General features: G+C 34.6%; 1 protein-coding gene across 4 annotated transcripts in view; it reads right to left on the minus strand.

Moving 5' to 3' along the window:
• The window catches only part of DPH6 (diphthamine biosynthesis 6), a 209,966-nt gene that overhangs the window by 79,824 nt on the left and 106,365 nt on the right, over positions 1–23,777 (minus strand). The window lies entirely within an intron of this gene.

A 23,777-nucleotide genomic window follows, 5' to 3' on the forward strand; every position in this document is an offset into this window, starting at 1 on the left:
CATAAATATTTATGTACCAAACAATGCAGCATTCACGTACATCAAACATTCCCTTCTTAATTTCCAGAATCAAATAGATCACAACACAATAATACTGGGTGACCTTAACACACCTCTCGCACTGCTGGGTAGATCTTCCAAACAAAAACCAAACAAAGACTACAGAACTAAATAATACAATCAATAATTTAGACATGACAGACATATAGAATATGTCATCTAACAATGACTGAATATACCTCCTTCTTGGTAGCACATGAATCCTTTTCTAAAATTGAACATATCTTAGGCCACAAAGCAACTCTTAGGAAATACAAAAAACAAAAAACAAAACAAAAAAAAAAAAAAACAGAGATAATGCTCAGTAGTATTCCACCAGATCATAAAGGAATGAAATTAAAAATCAATGACGGAATAAAAAGCAGAAGCTACTCTAATACCTGGAGACTAAATAATACACTACTGAATGATAAATGGATAGCAGAAGACACTAGGGAGGAGATTAAAAAATTCTTAGAAGTAAATGACAACAGCAATACAACATATCAAAATCTCTGGGACACTATGAGGACAGTGCAAAGAGGAAAGTTCATTGAATTGAGCTCATTCATCAAAGAATGGAAAGTCAACAAATAAATGACCTAACATTGTATTTCAAAGCCCTAGAAAAAGAAGAAGAAATCAACACCAAAACCAACAAAAGACAGGAAATAATTAAAATCAGAGCTGAAATCAATGAAATTGAAACAAAAGAAACAATACAAAAAACTGACAAAATAAAAAGCTGGTTCTTTGAAAAAAAAATCAATAAAATTGATAAACCGTTAGCCACACTAACAAAGACAAAGAGAGAGAAAACTGAAATTATTAAAATTTGTGATGACAAAGGAAAAATCATGACGGACAATCAACGAAGACATTGGCAAATTTCTAGAGACACATGACCTACCCAAATTGAATAAGGAGGACATATACAATTTAAACAGATAAATATCCAGCAATGAAACTGAAGACTCTATCAAAAGCCTACCAATTAAGAAAAACTCAAGACCAGATGGATTCTCAGCTGCATTCTATCAGACATTCAAAGAAGAACTTACTCCAATACTCCTCAAATTATTTCATGAAGTAGAAAGGTAGGGAACCCTTCTAAACTCATTCTATGAAACCAGTATTACCCTCATACCAAAACCAGACAAAAAAGAAGGAAAGAAAACTTCAGACCAATATCCCTGAAGGAATACAGATGCAAAAATCCTCCATTAAATTCTGACAAATTGCATACAAAAACATATTTAAGATAGTGCACTACAATCAAGTGGTGTTCATCCCAGGGATGCAGGGTTGGTTCGACACAGGGAAATCAATAAATGTAATTCATCTCAACAAGAGACTCAAAAATAAGAATCATATGATCATCTCCATAGAGGCTGAAAACACATTTGACAAAATACACCACCCCTTAATGTTCAAAACACTAGAAAACCTAGGGATAATAGGAACATACCTCAACATAGTAAAAACTACATATGTTAAACCCAAGGGCAACATCATTCCAAGTGGAGAAAAATTGAAAACATTCCCTCTAAGAACTGGAACAAGACAAGGATTCCCTCTTTCAGTACTTTAATCAACATTGGCCTTGAAACTCTAGCAAGAGTAATTAAAAGAAATAAATTAAAGGGATACAAATAGGAAAAGAAGGACTCAAACTATCATTATTTGCAGAGGACATGATTCTATATTCAGAAGATCCAAAAAATAACACCAGAAAACTTCTAAAACTAATAAATTCAGCAAAGTAGCAGGATATAAAATTAACACCCATAAAGCAAATGTGTTCCTACAAATCAGTGATGAAGTCACTGAAAGAGAAATTAGGAAAACTACCCCATTCACAATAGCCTCAAAAAAAAAACAAAATACTTGGGAGTCAATCTAACAAAAGAGGTGAAAGACGTTTACAATGAAAACTATAGAACACTAAAGAAAGAAATTGAAGAAAACTTTAGAAGATGAAACGATCTCCCATGTTCTTGGATAGGCAGAATTAACATTGTCAAAATGGTCACATTAACAAAAGTGTTACACAGATTTAATGCAACTCCTATTATAATCCCAATGACATTTTTCATAGAACTAGAAAAAGCAATCATGAAATTCATTTGAAAAAATAAGAGACCCAGAATAGCCAAAGCAATCCTTAGCCAGAAAAGTGAATCACAATACCAGACCTTAAATTATACTTCAGAGCCACAATAGCAAAAAAGGCGTGGTTTTGGCACCAAAGAAGATACATAGACCAATGATACTGAAAAGAAGACACAGAGACAAACCCATACTAGACAATGGTGCAATAAACATACATTGGAGAAAAGATAGCCTGTTCAACACAAGGTACTGGGAAAACTGGAAATCTGTATGTAGCAAAATGAAATTAAACCCCTATCTCTCACTTTGCACAAAAATCAACTCAAAGTGGATCAAGGATTTAAGCACTAGAATAGAGACCCATTGCCTAATAGAAGAAAAAGTAGGCCTAAATCTCTATTATGTTGGCTTAGGATTTGAATTCCTCAACAAGACTCCTAAAGAGCAGGAAGCAAAATCATGAATCAACAAATGGGATGGTATCAGAGCTGGGGTTGTGGCTCAGTGGTAGAGTACTTGCTTAGCATATGTGAGGCACCGGGTTTGATCCTCAGCACCACATAAAAATAAATAAATAAATAAAAAGTCCATCAACGACTAAAAAATATTTTTTTAAAAAATGTCAAGAGCGAGTCCATAGAATGGGAGAAAATATTTATCATGTGCACCTCACATAGAGCACTAAACTCCAGGATATAAAAAGAACTCAAAAAACTTAACACACACACACAAAAAACAAATAACCCAATCGATAAGTGGGCAAAGGAAATGAACAGATACTTCACAGAAAAAATACAATTGATCAACAAATATATGAAAGATATTTAACATCTTTATCAGAGAAATGCAAATCAAAACTGCACTGAGATTCATCTCACTCCAGTCAGAATGGCAATTATCAAGAATACAAGCAATAATAAATGTTGGTGAAGATGTGGGTAAAATGATATTCTTATACACTGCTTGTAAGACAATCTGAAAGCAGTATGGAAATTCTTTAGAAAACATGGACTGGAACCACCATTTGTCCCAGTTATCCCACTCCTCGCTTTAGAGGACTTAAAATCAGCAGGCTACAGTGACAGAGCCACATCAATGTTTACAGCAGCTCAATTCACAATAGCTAAACTATGGAACCAACCTAGGTGTGCCCTTCAACAGATGGAAAAGAAATTGTGGTAGTACAGAATGGGATATTATTCAGCCATAAAGAAGAATGAAATTATGGCATTTGCAGGTAAATGAATGGAGCTGGAAAATATCATGCTAAGCAAAATAAGCCAATCCCAATGAACCAACAGCTCTATGGTTTCTCTGATATGCAGATACTGATTCACAATAAGAGGTGGGGGAGAACAGAAGTACTGTGGATTAGACAGAGAGCAGTGAAAGTGAAAGAATCAGATATTATTATCCTATGTGCATATGATATCACAACCTGCATAACTCTACATCATGTACAAATAGAAGAATGAGAAGTTCCACTCCATTTATATATGATATGTCAAAATGCATTCTATTGTCATATGTAAATAATTAGAATAAATTTTAAAAAAAGAACAGACTATGTATGAAATGTTTTAAGAATTTTTAAAAATGAATTATATGGTAAGAAAGTAGGTAGAATTTCTACTTTTTCCCCAAAAAGAATGATACATAAGGGAATTCTATAAACAACCAGAAAACTGGATTAAATTAATCAAACAAAGGATTTATTGTACAAAATAAGTAGCAGATTAGAAAGAATGATGAGAGTCCCAGGTTTTCACTTTGTTTCTGTCTGCAGGTTATTTTCAGACTTAAGTGCACAGAATGGAATCTACACTTAGTCCAGTGATCCTATTTGAAGAACTAAAGATTTAAGGAAACTGAGGGGCCTACAATATGTAAAACAGAATAACAGAAAAAAGTTACAGAAATACAGAGTTCTAGAAAAATCTGGGGTCTCTCAGATTGTTGTCTAAAGAATAATCTGCCAAGGTACACAGTGAAACTATATTGGACTAATTAAAGAACACTGGTTGGGGAAGAAACCAATTAACTCCGGAACTAAACAATTTTTAGAACTTATACAAGGTGGGGCATTATCTGGGTTCACACCAGTCAGGGAGTAGGTTGTGGAATATAGATGACATTCAATAGAAACCCCAGAAAAGTCAGGCCTTAGAGTGCATGTAAGTACATGCACTCAAGTACAGGTTACTCTAGCTGTTTTCTAAAAATAACTTATGAACAAGTGTTAAAGGACTAGTAGACAAGAATACACCAGAAATGATAAAAGGTAAGATAAAAGGCATATATCTATAGATTGAAGACACCAAAGTATACTGATCAGTTAAAAAAAAGAAAAAAGAAACCTATTATGCCAGTGGCACGTACCAAACTAAAACTATAAAAATGATATAGCATAGATAATATGTCTTAATACAGAAAATAAAGAAATATCGTCTATAAGAAAGAAAAACTAAAGAAATAATTACATTAGAAGCAATCTTCACAGTACCAACAATGGAAACCAGAAGACAGTGGAATAGCATACTCAGATACTGAGACAAAATGACCATCAATGCAGAAATAACAACAATAAAAAACCCAATCTTTCAATAATGATAAAGAAATAGTCATTTTTCAGAGAATAAAAACTAAAAAGCTGTACTTCTCTTTGGGAACCTTTAATGGTTAGATGGCAATAGTCAGGAAAGAGACCTAAGAAGGGAAGCCTGAAGTACAATAAGGAATGAAAAGCAACATTTAAGAAACTTAAACACTGTATAAATAATAATAATAATAATAATAATAATAATAGTAATAATAATAAATGTTTCATTAGCAAAATTAAAAACAAAATTAAAATCTAAATAATTTAAAAATATGGCATATAAATCATGATGGAGAAGATGAGTCCAAGCATTGTAAGGTCTTGTATTATTTAAGCACAATTTCAATGCTAATTAACACTAGATTGTATTTCCTACTTAAAAATGGCTTTAAAAATGGAAGAAAAATTTATGCATGTTGAGAATCTATGTTAAAAGAATATTAAATTGAGTTACTCAGGAAGAAGAAAAAAATGATCCAAGAAATATACAGGACTTTAAAGTGGAATAAAATGAAATACTGCAGGTAAATATAAATGAATTTTGTGAAAACAAAAACAAATATTGTAAGAATAAACCTAAGTAGATAATTAAATGCAAGACAACAAAAACACAAATTCAGGATAGAAATAAAGTAACCACCAACGAAGAGCTAAAAAAAACAGAGTGCAGTTTATTAATTGCATAGCTGGAAAATCAAGAGAAACTGATAAATACAAAAAAAAAGGCCAGAAATAAGGGAAAAAGGATCATTAAACATCTTTTCTAATCAAGATAAACAGTAAGTTGAGGATAAAAATCCAAATACAGGAGACAAAAATGGCAGAAGGGAGCTCAACAGCAAGTCCCCAATTTCTTCACAACACAGAAAGGGGGCAAGAAAAGAAAAGAAAAGAAAAGGAGTTGGGTAACAAAACAGATGCTCTAAGACTCAATATTACAAAGTCTAAGATCTAGAAAGCCTTCAAGAAAAGGTACCACAGTAAAGAAAAAGCACAGAGCTCCCTCCCACTGAACAAGTCCAAGGTAGGGGAAGTGGGAAGGGTAACAAAGATAGACAATGTAGAAGTGAAAAAAACGTCTTAAGCTCACCCACTTAAAAACATTTGGAAAGGCAGACAAAATTAAGTGAGACGGCACAGCAGGGCCTTTAAAATAGCTAAGAATTTAAAACCAAAAAGTGAAAAGAAAGCTGAGCCCAGGGTCAGCAGCCAGCTTGTGGAGACCTCCTCTATCTAGTCACCTCCTTTAATCAATACAAGTGTTGTCCTATGCTCAGACACTACAAATTAAACCAGAGAGAAGTCTCTTGCAGTAAGATCTCTTTTGAATCTGGCCAGATACAACTTTTGGAGAAACCCATACTAGCTGAAAACCACTGAAACCCCCGCACCCTCTTCCTCACCTGGGGAATCAGGTGGTATGGACCTGTGTCAGGAAGTACACCCAACCCAGAGCTCTACTCTGCCTCTGGAACTCAAGCGAGGGTGGGAAGTTCTGTGCAGCATTCGCTCAACTCAGTGACAGCAACAAAGCGGCTTTGGCCCGGAGCAGAGGAAAGCGGATTCATCTGGTCCTGACCCCTGACATTGGGAAGCCTTGAGATGTCCCCTGGTATTGTGGGGCCCTACTAGAGAGAATCTGTCTGAATATCCACTGACATACAGACCTGGTTCTTGGATGGTGACAGTCATGGACATAGACCTACTACAATAAATTCCCTCAATACCCCAGGAAACGTCTGCGGAAGGCACCTACGAATATAGCCAAAGGCAGGTAAGTTAAGGCAGAAAATTACCAGAGCCTAGGCAACAGGAAGTGGCTTCTCCCAGCCTTAATTGGTGTGCAGCCTGACCTGTGATCACAACTGGGAAGTAAAAGGGCACTGTTGGGATAATGGCTGTACCCTGCATTAGACATAGTCAACACTCACCACTCACAACCTAGGGCAGTTGAAACTACAGCCCAGGTAAATCATGTGACTCCCTTAACTACAGTACCCGAGAGTGATAATAGCCAGGGGAATACATCTACACACAGAACATGCAGAGAAAAACCCAGAAATAGTAACTGTGTTCACAGACAGCCACCAGGATCTTCATCACCACAAAAAGGATCCTGTAGAGGGCAGCAGGTACACGGTACAAACAGCAATCACAGGGACATATCCAGAGCCTACATCCTAAACTGCACACAACAGCAAAAGGTAGGCCACAATACTGCGTCCTTTGAACAGTCAGATGCAGGTTTCCTGAGCTGACAAACCAGAAGCTGCTGTTGGGAAGTTCATAGCAAATAGGAAATTTATTTTTGTGTCCCTGGAACTCTGGTGAGATCCACAGTCAAAGAATGATGGGTATCACTAAATGTTCAAAACCCAGTGAAATCCAAACCAAAATTCAACAAGAATTTTCTTCACCTTGACATGATTTATTATAAATAACTCTAACATCATCTTTGATCATATAAATAGTTCTTTAACTTGACTGATAATTATTATCCTAATAGCCAACATTGTACCTTCAACCCAATATAATGTATTTTATCTAATAGTTTAAAGCATTAATTACAATCGATCTTCCTATCTTTGTTTTCCTAGCTCTAGTTTATACTCGCTCCTCTTACCCTCCATTCATCATTTTGCATTAACTGCTACTACCTCAAATATTTAATATTCATCTGTTTCTATTTACTATCTTGGTATGAATGATTCTATTTCTTTTTTTTTCTTTTTTTTGTCCCCCCCCCTCCTTTTTGCCCAATCTTTCTTCCTCCCCCTTTTAACTCTCACATGGGATTATATAAATTTACTAAATTTAGTAAGCAATTTTTCGACCTATTTCAGAACAGTGTTACAAGTTTATAGCTGGATTTGAGGAACCATGGAGAACAACAGCAACAAGTTTTTGTTTCTTATAAGGTTAAATAGAACAAGAATTGGCTCTGAAGAGATTACAGTAAATAGGGCTCAGTGGTATCTCTTTTAAAGTGGTGCTGATATTAGAATTAGCGAGGTCATACACTGACTTAAAATATTATCATCTGGATATAAGCCCAACCCAGGGCTCTTATGAGAAAGAAGCTCACAAAGTAGTCACTTGAAAGAAGTGAGAACTATATCAATAGATGGGCAGACAGACAACAATATGAAAAAGCAAGAGAAAAAAAACATCTCAAATACCCCATAATGCTTCAACAACTGACTTCATCAAACCACAGTGAATGAAATGTCAGAGAATAAATTTAGAAAGTTCATAGTTAGAATGTTCTATTAGTTAAAAGAAGTTGTAAGGAGTGAACTCAGAGAGAGAATATAAAAAGTCAAAGACTACTTCAAGAGAGAGAGATTCTGAGGAAGAATCAAACAGAAATCCTTACAATGAAACACTCAATAAAACAAATTAAAAATTCAATGGAAAGCATCACTAAATAGATTTAGTGATTTAGATTTAAACTTTGAAAACAGATTTAGGCCATGAAGACAAAGTATAGAATCTTGAAAATAAAGTTGACCACACAGAAAAGATGTTACAAACAAAATATTTAAGAAATGTGGGCAGCCAAGAACCCCCTCCACCCCCACCCTGGCCCCGGCGGCAGGCCCGGATCACGGGCAGCTTTTTGGAGAAGGGCCGGCCAGTGAGAGGCTTCCTCGCACAGCCAGGCTCCCCCCGGCCCCTGTGGCAGGCCCAGATTCCAGGCAGCTTCTCGGAGCAGGGCCGCTAGGCGAGAGGCTTCCGCGCACAGCCAGGCTCCCCTGGCCTGGGCAGCAGGCCAGACACAGGACCAGACCAGCCATGCTGCAGCCTGCAGACTAGTTCCCTTTTGGCTAACCATCAGTCAACAAGTGGAGGCACCTGAAGGCCACCACCCCTAGAGGGACAGCTTTATGTGGAACACTGCATTATCAAGTTCCTCCAAGACTTCAGGATACTGAAGGATAGGAGGTGATATACTGGAAATCTACAGGAACACTATAAGCCAATAGAGGAAATCTGCACTATCTTAGCATTCCATTGATACCTGACCAATATGAGAAAACAAGGGAAGAAAATGTCCCAAAGCAACCTAGACGCTATATCAATAAAATCCAATGACAGCATGGCAGAAGAAATGTCAGAAAGGGAGTTCAGAATGTACTAATTAAAATATTCAGGGAAGTGAACAAGGACATGAAAGAGCAAATGCAGGCATGAATGATTGCACCAATCAACAGTTAAAAGAGCAAATACGGGAAGCAAAAGATCATTTCAATGAAGAGTTAGAGATACTGAAAAAAAAACAAACAAAAATCCTTGAAATGAAGGAAGCAATAAACCAAATTAAAAACTCCATAGAAAGTATAACCAATAGGATAGAACACCTGGAAGACAGAGCCTCAGACATTGAAGACAAAATATTTAATCTTGAAAACAAAGTTGACGCAACAGAGAAGATGGTAAGAAATCATGAACAGAATCTACAAGAATTATGGGATATCATGAAAACGCCAAATTTAAGAATTACTGGGATTGAGGAAGGCACAGAGATACAAACCAAAGGAATGAACAATCTATTCAATGAAATAATATGAGAAAATTTCCCAAATCTGAAGAATGAAATGGAAAATCAAGTACAAGAGGCTTACAGGACTTCAAATATACAAAATTACAACAGACCCACACCAAGGCACATAATGAAAATATCTAACATACAAAATAAAAACAGAATTTTAAAGGTTGTGAGAGAGAAGAATCAAATTACATTCAGGGGAAACTAATACAGATGTCAGCAGATTTTTCAATCCAGACCCTAAAAGCTAGAAGGAACTGGAACAACATTTTTCAAGCCCTGAAAGAAAATGGATGCCAACCAAGAATATTATACCCAGCAAAACGTACCATCAGATTTGACAATGAAATAAAACCCTTCCATGATAAACAAAGGCTAAAAGAATTTACAAAAGAAAGCCAACATTACAGAACATTCTCAGCAAAATATTGCACGAGGAAGAGATGAAAAATAATGATGCAAAACAGCAAAGGGAGGAACTACCCTAAAGGAATAGCCAAATAAAGGAGAAACCAAGTTGTGTCAAAAAACAAAATGAGCCAAATGACCGGGAATACAAATCATATCTCAATAATAACCCTGAATGTTAATGTCCTGAACTCATCAATCAAAAGACATAGACTGGCAGATTGGATTAAAAAGAAAGATCCAACAATATGCTTCCTGCAAAAACTCATTTCATAGAAAGAGATACCCAAAGACTAAAGGTGAAGGGATAGTCCATGCACATGGACTCAGCAAAAAAGCTGGAGTAGCCATCCTCATATCAGATAATGTGGACTTCAAGTCAAAGTTAGTCAGAAGGGATAAAGGAGAATATTTCATACTGCTTAAGGGAAGCAAAAATCAGCAAGACATAACAATCATAAATATCTATGCCCCAAACACTGGCTCATCCATGTATGTCAAACAAATGCTTCTCAATGCCAGAAATTGAATAGACTATAACACAATAATACTAGATGTTTTTAACACACCTATCTCACCACTGTATAGATCTTCCAAACAAAAATTGAAAAAGAAACCACAGATCTCAATAACACAATTAATAACTTAGACTTAACAGACGTATATAGAATATACCATCCAACAAAGAGCAAATGCACTTTCTTCTCAGCAGCAGAAGGATCCTTCTCTAAAATAGACCATATTTTATGCCATAAAGCTAATGTTAGCAAATACAAGTGATAGAGCTATTACCTTGAATTCTATTAGATCATAATGGATTGAAATTAGAAATAAATGACAGAATAAAAAACAAAAACTACTCCAACACCTGGAGATTAAATAATATGGTATTGTATGATGAATGAATAACAGAAGACATCAGGAGGGAAATAAAAAAATTCTTAGAGGTAAACGAGAACTAAGAAATATCACATCAAAATCTCTGGGACACGATGAAAGCAGTACTTAGAGGGAAATTTATTTCATGGAACGCATTCAATAAAAGAATGAAAAAAAAAATCAACAAATAAATGACCTACCGAGACAGCTCAAAGCCCTAGAAAAAGAAGAACAGAGCAACGACAAAAGTAGAAGAAAACAGGAAAAAGCTAAAATCAGAGCTGAAATCAATGAAATTGAAACAAAAGAAACAACTGAAAAAACTGACAAAATAAAAAGTTGGTTCTTTGAAAAAACAAACAAAATTGATAACCCCGTAGCCACACTAACAAAAAGGAGAGAGAAAACTCAAGTTACTAAAATTCGGAATGAACAAGGAAATATCACAACAGACACGAGTGAAATACAAATCATAATGAGAAGCTATTCTGAGAATCTATACTCCAACAAAATAGAAAATATCGAAGACTTCAACAGGTTTCTAGAGACATATGAATTACCTAAACTGAACCAGGAGGACATACACAATTTAAATAGATCAATTTCAAGTAATGAAATAGAAGTCATCAAAGGCCTACCAACAAAGAGAAGTCCATGATCAGATGAGTTCTCAGCCGAGTTCTACAAAACCTTTAAAGAAGAGCTCATTCCAATACTCTTCAAAGTATTCCATGGAACACAGGAGGGAACCCTTCCAAACTCATTCTATGAAGCCAATATCACCCTGATACCTAAACCAGACAGAGATACATCAAGGAAAGAAAATTTCAGACCAATATCCTTAATGAACATCGATGCAAAAATTCTCAATAAAATTTTAGCAAATCACATACAAAATTATATTTAAAAGATAGTGCACCACAATCAAGTGGGTTTTATCTCAGGGATGCAAGGCTGGTTCAACATCTGGAAATCAATAAATATAATTTACCATACCAAAAAACTTACCAAAGTCAAGAATCACATGATTATTTCGATAGATGCAGAAAAAGCATTTGATAAAATACAGCATCCCTTCACGCTCAAAACACAGGAAAAATTGGGATAGTGGGAACATTCCTCATGGCCAATATCATTCTAAATGGTGAAAAACTGAAAGCATTCCCCCTAAAAACTGGAACAAGGCAGGGATGCCCTCTTTCACCACTTCTATTCAATATCGTCCTTGAAACTCTAGCCAGAGCAATTAGAAAGACCAAATAAATTAAAGGAATACGAATAGGAAAAGAACTCAAACTATCCCTATTTGCAGATGACATGATTATATATTTAGAGGAACTGGGAAATTCCACCAGAAAACTTTTAGAACTCATAAGTGAATTTAGTAAAGTAGCAGGTTATAAGATCAATGCTCATAAATCTAATGCATTTTTATACATAAGTGATGAATCCTCAGAAAAAGAATTTAAGAAAACTACCCCATTCACAATAGCCTCGAAAAAAATAAAATACTTGGGAATCAATCTCACAAAAGAGGTGAAAGACGTTTACAATGAGAACTACAGAACACTAAAGAAAGAAATTAAAGAAAACCTTAGAATATGGAAACATCTTCCATGTTCTTGGATAGGCAGAATTAATATTGTCAAAATGGCCATACTACCAAAAGTGGTATACATATTCAAGCAATGCCAATTAAAGTCCCAATGATGTACCTTACAGAAATAGAGCAATTTATCATGAAATTCGTCTGGAAGAATAAGAAACCCAGCATAGCTAAAGTAATTCTCAGCAAGAAGAGTGAAGCAGGGGGTATTGCAATACTAGAACTTCAGCTACACTACAAAGCAATAGTAACAAAAATGGCATGGTATTGGCACCAAAATAGACAAGTAAATCAATGGTACTGAATAGAGAACACAAAAGCAAATCCAAATAAATACAATTTTCTCATACTAGACAAAGGTGCCAAAAATATGCAATGGAGAAACGATAGCCTCTTCAACAAATGGTGCTGGGAAAACTGGAAATCCATATGCAACAGAATGAAACTAAACCCCTGTCTCCTCAACCTGCACAAAACTCAACTCAAAATGGATCAAGGACCTTGGAATCAGACCAGAGACCCTGCAGATTACAGAAGAAAAAGTAGGTCCAAATCTTCAACATGTTGGCTTAGGATCAGACTTCTTTAACAGGACTCCCATAGCACAAGAAATAAAAGCAAGAATCAAAAATTGGGATGGATTCAAACAAAATAGCTTCCTCTCAGCAAAGGAAACTAACAGAAATGTGAAGAGAGAGCCTACAGAGTGGGAGAAAATCATTGCCACTCATACTTCAGATAGAGCACTAATTTCCAGAATACATAAAGAACTCAAAAAACTTTAGACCAAGAATAAAAATAACCCAGTCAGCAAATGGGCTAAGGAAATGAACAGACACTTCACAGAAGAAGATCTATAAGCAATCAACAGATATGTGAAAAAACGTCCAACATCTCTAGTAATAAGAGAAATGCAAATCGAAACTACCCTAAGATTCCATTTCACCCCAAATAGAATGGTGATTATCAAGAATACAAGCAACAATAGGTGTTGGAGAGGATGTGGGGAAAAAGGTACATTCATACATTGCTGGTGGGGTTGCAAATTACAGCCACTCTGGAAAGCAGTGTGGAGATTCCTTAGAAAACTTGGACGGAACCACCATTTGACCCAGCTATCCCACTCCTTGGCCTATACCCAAAGGACTTAAAATCAGCATACTACAGTGATGCAGCCACATCAATGTTCATAGCTGCTCAATTCACCATAGCCAGATATTGTGGAACCAACCTAGATGCACTGCAATTGATGAATGGATAAAGAAACTGTGATATATATATATATATATATACACACACACACACACATATATATGTATATATATATATAAAACTGTGATATATATATATATATATACACATACACACACACAATGGAATATTACTCAGTCATGAAGAATAATAAAATTATGGCATTTTGCAGGCAAATGGATGAAACTGAAGAATATCATGCTAGGTGAGATAAGCCAATCTCAAAAAATCAAAGTACGAATGATCTTGCTGATTAGCAGATGATGATACAAAATGGGGGGTGGGAGGGGGGTAAGCATGGAGGAAGGAGGGACTGTATAACTGTATGAGGGAAATGAGGGGTGGGAGGGGTAGAGGGAAAGAAAAAATAACAGAATGAATAGAACACCATTACCTTATGTAAATGTATGATTACACAAATGGTATGCCTTTACTTCATGTACAAACACAGAAACAACATGTATTTCATTTGTTTACAATGAAAAAAAAAAAAAAGAAATGTGGAATAACATTAAGAGGCCAAATTTAAGATCTGTTGGGATAGATGAAGGCTCTAAAACACGCTAAAGGGATGCACGATGTTTTCAATGAAATAATATTAGAAAATTTTCTGAACCTTAAGAATGAAATACAAATTCAAATACAAGAGGCCCATAGGACTCCAAACATTCAAAATCAGAACATATCTACTCCAAGTCACATTATAATGAAAATGCCTAACATACAAATAAGGATAGAATTTTAGAAGCTCCAAGAGAAAATAACTGGTCACATTTAGAGGGAAACCAATCCAATTTTCAACTAATTTCTCAATCCTGACCCTAAAATCCAGGATGGCTTAGAGTGGTATAGACCAAGCTCTCAAAGAAAATTGATGCCAGCCAAGAATACTATACCCAGCAGAATTAAACTTCAGAATTGAAGATGAAATAAAAACCTTCCATGATAAGAAGAAGCTATACAAATTTAAAAGAAGAAATCCTGTACTACAAAACATACTCAACAAAATATTCATGAAGAAGAAAGGAAAAATAAAAATGAAATCCAGCAGAGGGAGACATCACACTAAAAGAATAGTGAATTAAAGGAGAATCAATTATCATTTAAATATTAGAAATAAATCAAAATGGCAGGAAACAATCATCTCTCAATAATAATATTGAATGTAAATGGTCTAAACTCCTCAATCAAAAGACATAGGCTGAAAGACTGGATTAAAAAACAAGACCCAAAGGCATGGTGCTTGCAACAGACTCACCTCATAGGCAAAGACATCTACAAGACTAAAGGTAAAAAATGGGAAAAAACATACCATTCACATGGGACTTGTAAACAAGCAAGATTGCTATCCTCATATCTGCTAAAGTGGACATACAGCCAAAATTAATCAGAAGAGACATAGAAGGTCATATTGCTTAAGGCAGTCATATATCAACAAGATAGAATGATTGTAAATATTTATGCCTCAATCAATGAAGCATACCCACACACTGCAAAGACCCTTTCTCAATATTAAGAATCAAATAAATCACAATAGAATAATACCGGGTACCTTTAATATGCCTCTTTCACACTGGATAGATTATCTAAACATAAACTGAGTAAAGATTATACAGAACTAAAAAATGCAATTAATAATATGAACCTAGCAGATACTTGTAGAATATTCCATCCATCAATGACTGAATTCACTTCTCAGCAGCACATGGAACATTTTCTAAACTAGAGCATATTGTAGGTCATAAAGCAAATAAAAAAAAAAAAAAAAAAACAACTCAGAAATACAGAAATAATATCTTGCATTCTATTAGATCAATATGGAATGAAATTAGAAATCAAAGATAAAAAACAAAAAACACTCTTAACACCTGGCAATTAAAGAATACACTTTTGAGTGATCAATGGACAGCAGAAGAAATCAGGGGAGAAATAAAACAATTCTTAAAAGTAAATGATAACAGTGACATAACATCAAAATCTCTGGGACAGTATGAAGGCTGTTTTAAGAAAGTTCTATAACTGGGACCATATCAAGGCTGTTCTAAGAAAGTTCTCTCACTTAACTCATACATTAAAAGATTGGAAAGATACCAAATAAATAATCTAAGATTATATCTCAAGGCCCTAGAAAAAGAAGAATAAGCAACATCAAAATCAGTAGAAGATATAAAATAATTAAAATAAATAAAACTGAGAATAAGAACAATACAAAAGATAAGACAATTTGTTTGAAAGTATAAACAAAATTCATAATCCCTTAGCCAAACTAACTTAAGAGAGAAAAACTCAAATTAACAACATTTGTGATGAAAAAAGAAATATCTCCACAGACACCATGGAAAGTCAGAGGATAATCAAAAACTATTTTGAAAATTTACATTCCAATAAGCTAGAAAATACTGAACATATTGATTTAAAAAATGATCAAAATTTTGAGCAGCCACTCAAAATTTTAAAGAACTGAAACAGATTCTAAGTATACTATCTGACCAAAATGCAATTGTGCTAGAAACAAAACTTTATAAACAGAAAACTCTTGTTTGGAAATTAAGCAACACACTTCTAAATAACTCATGGGATGCATAAGGAATTTCAGTGGAAATTGGAATGTATTTTGAACTAACTAGTAATGAAAATAGAACTATATCTGAAATTAGAGGAAAACGTATAGGTTTAAATATTTACATTAGAAAACAAGCATGAAATTTAATATCTATGCATGCATCAAGAAATCAGAAAACAATAGCATGTTAAAGCCACTGAAAATATAATCAAGGAAATAAAGCAGTAGAAATTAATGAAATACAAAATCAACAGGTAATATAGTATATCAAGAAAACCAGAGAACTAATAAAATCAAACATTTATAATACTGATAAAGTGGAGGAAAGGAGCAAATTATCCACTGGAATGAAAGGATAACATCATTACTGATCCCAGAAATGATAAAAAGACAATAAGAAGACATCAGGAACTACTTAATACCTATAATTTCCAAAACTTAACAATAATGGTCAAATTCAAAGAAAAACATACCTTATCAAATAAAAAAAAAAAGAGAGAGAAACTGAATAGTCAAAATTTAACACAGCAATGGAACATCTAATAAAACCCTTCCCCACAGGAAATCATCATTTCCTATGACTTAAGCAATAAAAACTTCTAAACATTAAGAAAAAATTAATACCAATCTCTTAAAAACACCTTTCAGACAACAAAGCTTATTTTACAAAGTCTTATTATCCACACCTGCCACTACTAGGAAAGTGAAATTATAGACCAATCCCTCTTATGAACAAAAATGCAAAAATTCTAAACAGAGTACTAATAAAATCTATCAAGCAATGTATAAAAAGAATAATTCACCACAACTATGACATTCCAGAAATGCAATCAAAATGATTTTGGTAAACAAAAATAACAGAATTCTGTAATTTATTTCTTAAAAATATTCATAGATGAGAATTACTTCAATTTGACAGAGATTTAAAATAAACATGTTCACAAATTCTATGAAACTCATCCCAATAAAGAAGTGGAGTTTATGACCCTGTCCTTGAAACTCAGTGGGTTTGTGGCTGCTTTGACCAATAGTTCAACAGAGGAAATATATGTCTTTAAAGACTAAGTGAAAAAAATCTATGTAGTTCCTATCTTGAGGACAACTTTTTGGTGATCTAGGCTACCATGTAACAAATAAGACTACCTTAATGATATCATGATGCACTTCACTCACAAGGTACAGGTGATGACAGGCACTGAATATGCAAATGATGAAGTACCCAGATGATTGCACCAGTCAGTCATTTAAGTCATCCTGAGTTGTCCAATAATTTCCAATTGGTACCCCAAGTGTCAAGGAGAAAAAAAAAAAGTTATTTGTCCTTTCCAGATTATAGACCCACAGATTCTATAAACATAATCAAATGCACATTATTTTATGCCATTGGTTTTGAGTAGTGTGTTTTCAGGAAGAGGTAACAGAATGTAACAAATTTCTAGAAATATTTACAGCAAAAGTCATTTTAAGGCTCATTGAAACCTTTCTTATGAGAATTATACCTATAACTACCATTTTATTCAACACTGATGATCCAGGGCTTCTTCCCATGACAAGATCCTACACTGTTAAGAAATTTCTAGGAATAAAATGGAAATTGAGCAAGATAGGAACAATTGAGCAGAATAAAGAAAAGATAAGCTCAAATAAAAGTGGAGAACAAAACCAGGAAATCTCAAGACATTATAAGTATAAAACTATTAGAAGAAAACATAGAAGTCAATCTTTATAACAGAGTTAGGCAATGATTTCTGAGATATAATGCCAAAGAAACATTGTTATAAAATCAACCGATTAGGGTTGGGGATATAGCTCAGTTGGCAGAGTGCTTGCCTCACATTCACAAGGCCCTGGGTTCAATCCCCAGCACCACAAAAAAAAAAAAAAAAAAAAAAAAAAAAAAAAAAAAAAGAAAAAAAAAAAAAAACCAACTAAACTCTTAAAACTAAAGACTTTTGAACTTCAAGGTACACCACAAGAAGGTAAAGAGAAAATCAGAATGGGAGAAAATATTTACAAATCACACATCTGATAAGGCATTCATTTCAAGAATATATGTATAAAAGAATTATCTACAACTCCATACATGAGTGAAAAGACAACTCAATTTAAAAAAATGGATGAAGGACTAAAATTGTCATTATTCTAAAGATGACATACAAATGGCCAATAAGTTCATAAGGAGATGCTCAACATCATTAGTCCTTAGCAAAATCCAACATAAAATCATGATGAGATATAACTTTACATTACTAGGATAGCTATGGTATGAAAGACAGGAAAATTATTATTTTTATTACTTATATACAGTAACTAAACAATATCCTTCTGACTTTTTTCTTTCCTAGTTCTTACCCCAGGAATGAAGTGAAGAGGATGAGATATAATCTTTTGTTTTTTATTGTAAACAAATGGGATATATGTTGTTTCTCTGTTTGTACATGGAGTAAAGGCATACCATTTGTGTAATCATAAATTTACATAGGGTAATGTTGTTTGATTCATTGTTATTTTTTCCCTTCCCCCCACCCTTCCCACCCCTCTTTTCCCTCTATACAGTCCTTCCTTCCTCCATTCTTGTCCCCCTCCCTAACCCTAAACGCTCCCAACCCCCATTATGTGTCATCATCCACTTATTAGCGATATCATTCGACCTTTGGTTTTTTGAGATTGGCTTATCTCACTTAGCATGATATTCTCCAATTTCACCCATTTGCCTGCAAATGCCATAATTTTATCATTCTTTATGGCTGAGTAATATTCCATTGTATATATATACCACAGTTTCTTTATCCATTCATCAATTGAAGGACATCTAGGTTGGTTCCACAATCTGGCTATTATGAATTGAGTAGCTATGAACATTGATGTGGCTGTATCTCTGTAGTATGCTGATTTTAAGTCCTTTGGGTATAGGCCAAGGAGTGGGATAGCTGGGTCAAATGGTGGTTCCATTCCAAGTTTTCTAAGGAATCTCCACACTGCTTCCAGAGTGGCTGCACTAATTTGCAGCCCCACCAGCAATGTATGAGTATACCTTTCTCCCCACATCCTTGCCAACACCTGTTGTTGCTTGTATTCTTGATAATCACCATTCTAATTGGGGTGAGATGGAATCTTAGGGTGGTTTTGATTTGCATTTCTCCTATTACTAGAGATGTTGAACATTTCTCCATACGTTTGTTGATTGCTTGTAGATCTTCTTCTGTGAAGTGTCTATTCATTTCCTTAGCCCATGTGTCGACTGGATTATTTGCATTCTTGGTGTAGAGTTTTTTGAGTTCTTTATAGATTCTGGAGATTAGTGCTCTATCTGAAGTATGATTGGCAAAGATTTTCTCCCACTCTGTAGGCTCTTTCTTCGCATTGCTGATAGTTTCCTTTGCTGAGAGAAAGCTTTTTAGTTTGAATCTATCCCAGTTATTGATTCTTGCTTTTCTTTCTTGTGCTATGGGAGTCCTGTTAAAGAAGTCTGATCCTAAGCCGACATGTTGAAGATCTGGATTTACTTTTTCTTCTATAATCTGCAGGGTCTCTGGTCTGATTCTGAGGTCTTTAATCCATTTTGAGTTTAGTTTCGTGCATGGTGAGAGATATGGGTATAGTTTCATTCTCTTACATATGGATTTCCAATTCTCCCAGCACCATTTGTTGAAGAGGCTATCTTTTCTCCATTGCATATTTTTGGCCCCTTTGTCTAGTATGAGAAAATTGTATTTATTTGGGTTTGTGTCCGTGTCCTCTATTCTGTACCATTGATCTACCTTTCTATTTTGGTGCCAATACCATGCCGTTTTTGTTACTATTGCTTTGTAGTAGAGTTGAAGATCTGGTATTGCAATACCGCCTGCTTCACTCTTTCTGCTAAGGATTGCTTTAGCTATTCTGGGTTTCTTATTCTTCCAGATGAATTTCATAATTGCTTGCTCTATTTCTGTAAGGTATGTCATTGAGATTTTGAGATATAATCTTGTAAATAATTTCTTTTACACTTGGTAAGGCGCCCCTGTTACCTTTGGAGATAATTTTCTTTAAAAGTAAAAATAAGGACTGTGCCTTCACATTTTGGAATGTAAATAAACCTTTGGTGGGGTGGGTGGGCAAAAAATGGTGAATCTGGTTTTACAACCCTGGAGATGTCTCCAAGATTCTGTTTTCATCCCTGGCTTCAAATATAATCACACACTGCTAGAGATAAATCTCTCAGGTGTTCCCAATATCTATTCAGTCATATGTTAAGTTTTAAAGCTTGTCTTTTAGTTCAGATCCCAAGTTTCTTTAAAATTTGCTCAGAAAGCACCAACTTCAAAACTTTTAAAATATTTTCCTCACAACCCCACATATGTAATGCAATACAAAATAAATAAGAAATTGAGTTAAGCCAAAATATTAGATTGTCAAATCATACCTCTGAAAAACTAGAGAATTTAATGAGAATTCTAGGAATAGAAGTAATCAAACAACACAGCAAATCAGGTAGAGGTTCAGAACCATAAGAAGAGCTCTCCAGGACCTTCTCTACCTACGACATTACCTATTCTGACTAATAGTAGCACATATGTTTAATCAGAATTACAGTACCACTGTCCATTTCACATTTATGATGACTAGCACAGTGACCAGAGATTTCATTGTCAATAAATTCTAGATTTCATCTTGTTTGAGGATGTAATTATATACCAGATATCACTTATATACCAGATAAAAGTGTAGCTTTTAACAGTTACTGGCTTCTACGTGTCATTGTGCCAACAAGTTCCCTTCAAAACAATACAATGTCGTTCCTTTGGTTTTGTCCAGTTCTGATCAATGTTTCATGATGACAAATTCTCTTTTTAACAATAATACCTGAGCCATCCATGAATAACTGTAAAGGCCACACTATCTTGTATCGTCCAACCATAATTTAGGCTAACTATGGTATTTCCCTAAGTGGGCATCCTTAACTTGGTTCTGGTCAGACACCCATTGTTATTTAATAACTTCCCCAGTGATTAGAATATTTAATAGTCTTCCCTGGGTAAGGGGAATAGCCCTCTTCTTGTATTGTTGACTGATAGGATGTCCCATTTATGTAAATATTCTATTAGTCCAGGCATTTAAAGTTTTCTTGTCCCTCTAGGGTCATCTCCAGATGTAGCCAGTCTCCTGGAAGAGAGCTCCCTCTAGTGTCTCTGTTTGAATTAGTAAGTCTTTTTTATCATCATGAGCTTTCAGGAATATTGATTTGTTCTGATACAATACCCCAATCCCTGAGACTAGTATCAAAAATTCCTACAGAATATGAAGACAGCAGGGAAGACACTGGGTAAGCCATTACATGGATTATTATCATGGTTTACTAGTGAGATTTGTGCAATTTAGGAAAATGGTTTGTACACCCCCCCCCCAAAAAAAAATATGTTCCAAAGATTGTCATTTGGTATATCAAATAAAGCTCTACTTGGATATCACAGGTTTTCCATGAACATACTTTGCACAACTCCAAAGAAGAGTTATCAGCAATATCTATTTATTAAGCCATATCCAAATCTATCTCCCTCAAGGGTGGTCTTCTAATCTTAAATGAAATCTAAATTCCATTCACATTTACATATTCTATTTGGAGGAAATCACACAATGGTAGACAGTAGAAATTTACCTTCCATTTTAACTAGGTAGATGTCATAGTGACATACTGTTTTGATTATTCTCACAAAGTGTGCAAAAGCTCTACTATTTAGAATTTCCCACTTACATAATTCATTCTGAGTAATTAAGTCATCAGAAAAATGATCAGAATAATAAACATAGTCTATGAACCAAGAACTGAGTGGTTACTATGGGTACTAAACTACCTATAGTGAATTACCCTAATATAGTTATCAAGTAGCACTGTCACTTTTTATCCAGGTAGAATCTTTTTAGGTGGAGCTTGTACATCCCCTATTTCCCTTCTCTAGAGAAAACAAATCCAATTTTCTTAATATTAGGTAAGGTTAGCATCGGATCTGTAAGAGACACCTAACAGTATCATTCTCTAGCCTGGACGCTCTGGCATGGGGATCACAGGATTATATCCCTCCTTAGGACTTTCATTCATTTTAAAGTTCCTTTCCATCTTTTAAGATTCCCCTCATCTCCATTTATTACCTATGTTGATATATATCCTTTCCTCTATAATTAGGATTTCTGGCTCAGTAGATGTATTATAAACTCATAGGGCCAGTAAAAACAGCAGACTTGGGAACACTTCTTGGGTAGAAATTATAGGGTTTGATAGGCAAGGAGTCACAGAACACTTGGTTTTGTGTTTAGAGATAGGTCTTAAATTGCCTAAAATGAGATTAAGTTATATACACCCCTAAGAGCCTTAGGAATATGTGTTGTCAATCCTTTTGTGTGTTCATAAGGGTGATGATTGGCATTTTACACCACTATGTAAGATCACCTCCCTCAAACCTTGTTACAATGTTGGTACATTGCCTGTTTGATGTGGGGTGGGGGGAGAAAAAAAGAGAATATATGTTATCAAATTTAATGGTATTGATATAGTATTTTGTAGACTGATAATACTTTCCACTATTTGGTATATGCAACTTTGAACTCAGGTGTGGGTCTGGTAAATCAGGCCAAAAAAAAAAAAAAATCTGCAAAATTGTGAGGCAGAATTGTGTTCTTGTATCCTTCCCTCTTCTCTCCATATCGCTATCTCCCAATCCCTGAAACTTGACCAGTAGAGTCCTGTCATTACTCCCTTTCACATTCAATGTTAGCACAAAATCATTTAATTGATTAAGCTAACCCTTAAAGTTGTATTATTTTTTCTAGTGATCAATTCATTTACTTTGCTAACAAATATATCTTTCAAGAAGATCTTCCAGTAATAAAGTGGTTTAAAGCTTTTTCTCTGTCATATCCCTTTCTCTTTTTTAGCAACAAGACTACTATAAGTTTTCATCTAAAGATGAAAACTCTGCCCCTCTAGTAAATATGATAATTTTTTGCTAAGTTTTTGTCACAAGGTTGCAACTAATGTGTGTATAAGGAGATTATATGAGTTCTTCCTTCTTTCTTTCCAAGATGTGTACTCTAATTATTAGAAAGAATGGATTACAGACCTGTTTTCTGATCCTTTTGTTTTCAATAATTATTAGATTTTCTAAAAAATATATCCTCTGTTCTTAAGAATTAAGATTTTCATTGTGGAAGAGAAAGGAAGAACAGAAAGAATACAGAATAAACATTATTTCATCATTCAATGACATGGATGAATTTTATAAACATAATATTGAGCCAAAGAAGCCAGATGTAATAGAGAATATACTCAGAATATATAGAGAATATAATTAACATATTCATTGATATAAATTTAATAACAGGGTTTGGCTCAGAACATTTGCAAATAGTTTAATCCCCTGTACCACAAAACCAAAACAAAACAAAAAATATTTTCTTAAATTAAAAAACAGGAAAAATCATATCAAGTATTGGGAGACTTGTTAACTTTGGGAGGGCAAATATTGACCAGCATAATGTTAGCAATGCTAACATCTGCACTCTTTACCTTCCTTTGAAGCTGTTTGAAAGTGAATTTATTTATAAAGTTTTTCACAGCTTGAGACCTCTTTATTTCAGAAATCAGCAAGGTAAACACTTACATGAGTTAGGCTTTGGAAATCCTGAGGCTCCAGGGCATTTTCTATAATATGTTCACAAAACAAATGCACTGGGCTCAAACCCTATAGTTCCTCAAAAACCAATATATTTATAAAAATTCAAAATAACAACTTAT

Source organism: Sciurus vulgaris (genome assembly GCF_902686455.1).
Source record: "Sciurus vulgaris genome assembly, chromosome: 2".
Lineage (NCBI taxonomy): Eukaryota > Metazoa > Chordata > Mammalia > Rodentia > Sciuridae > Sciurus > Sciurus vulgaris.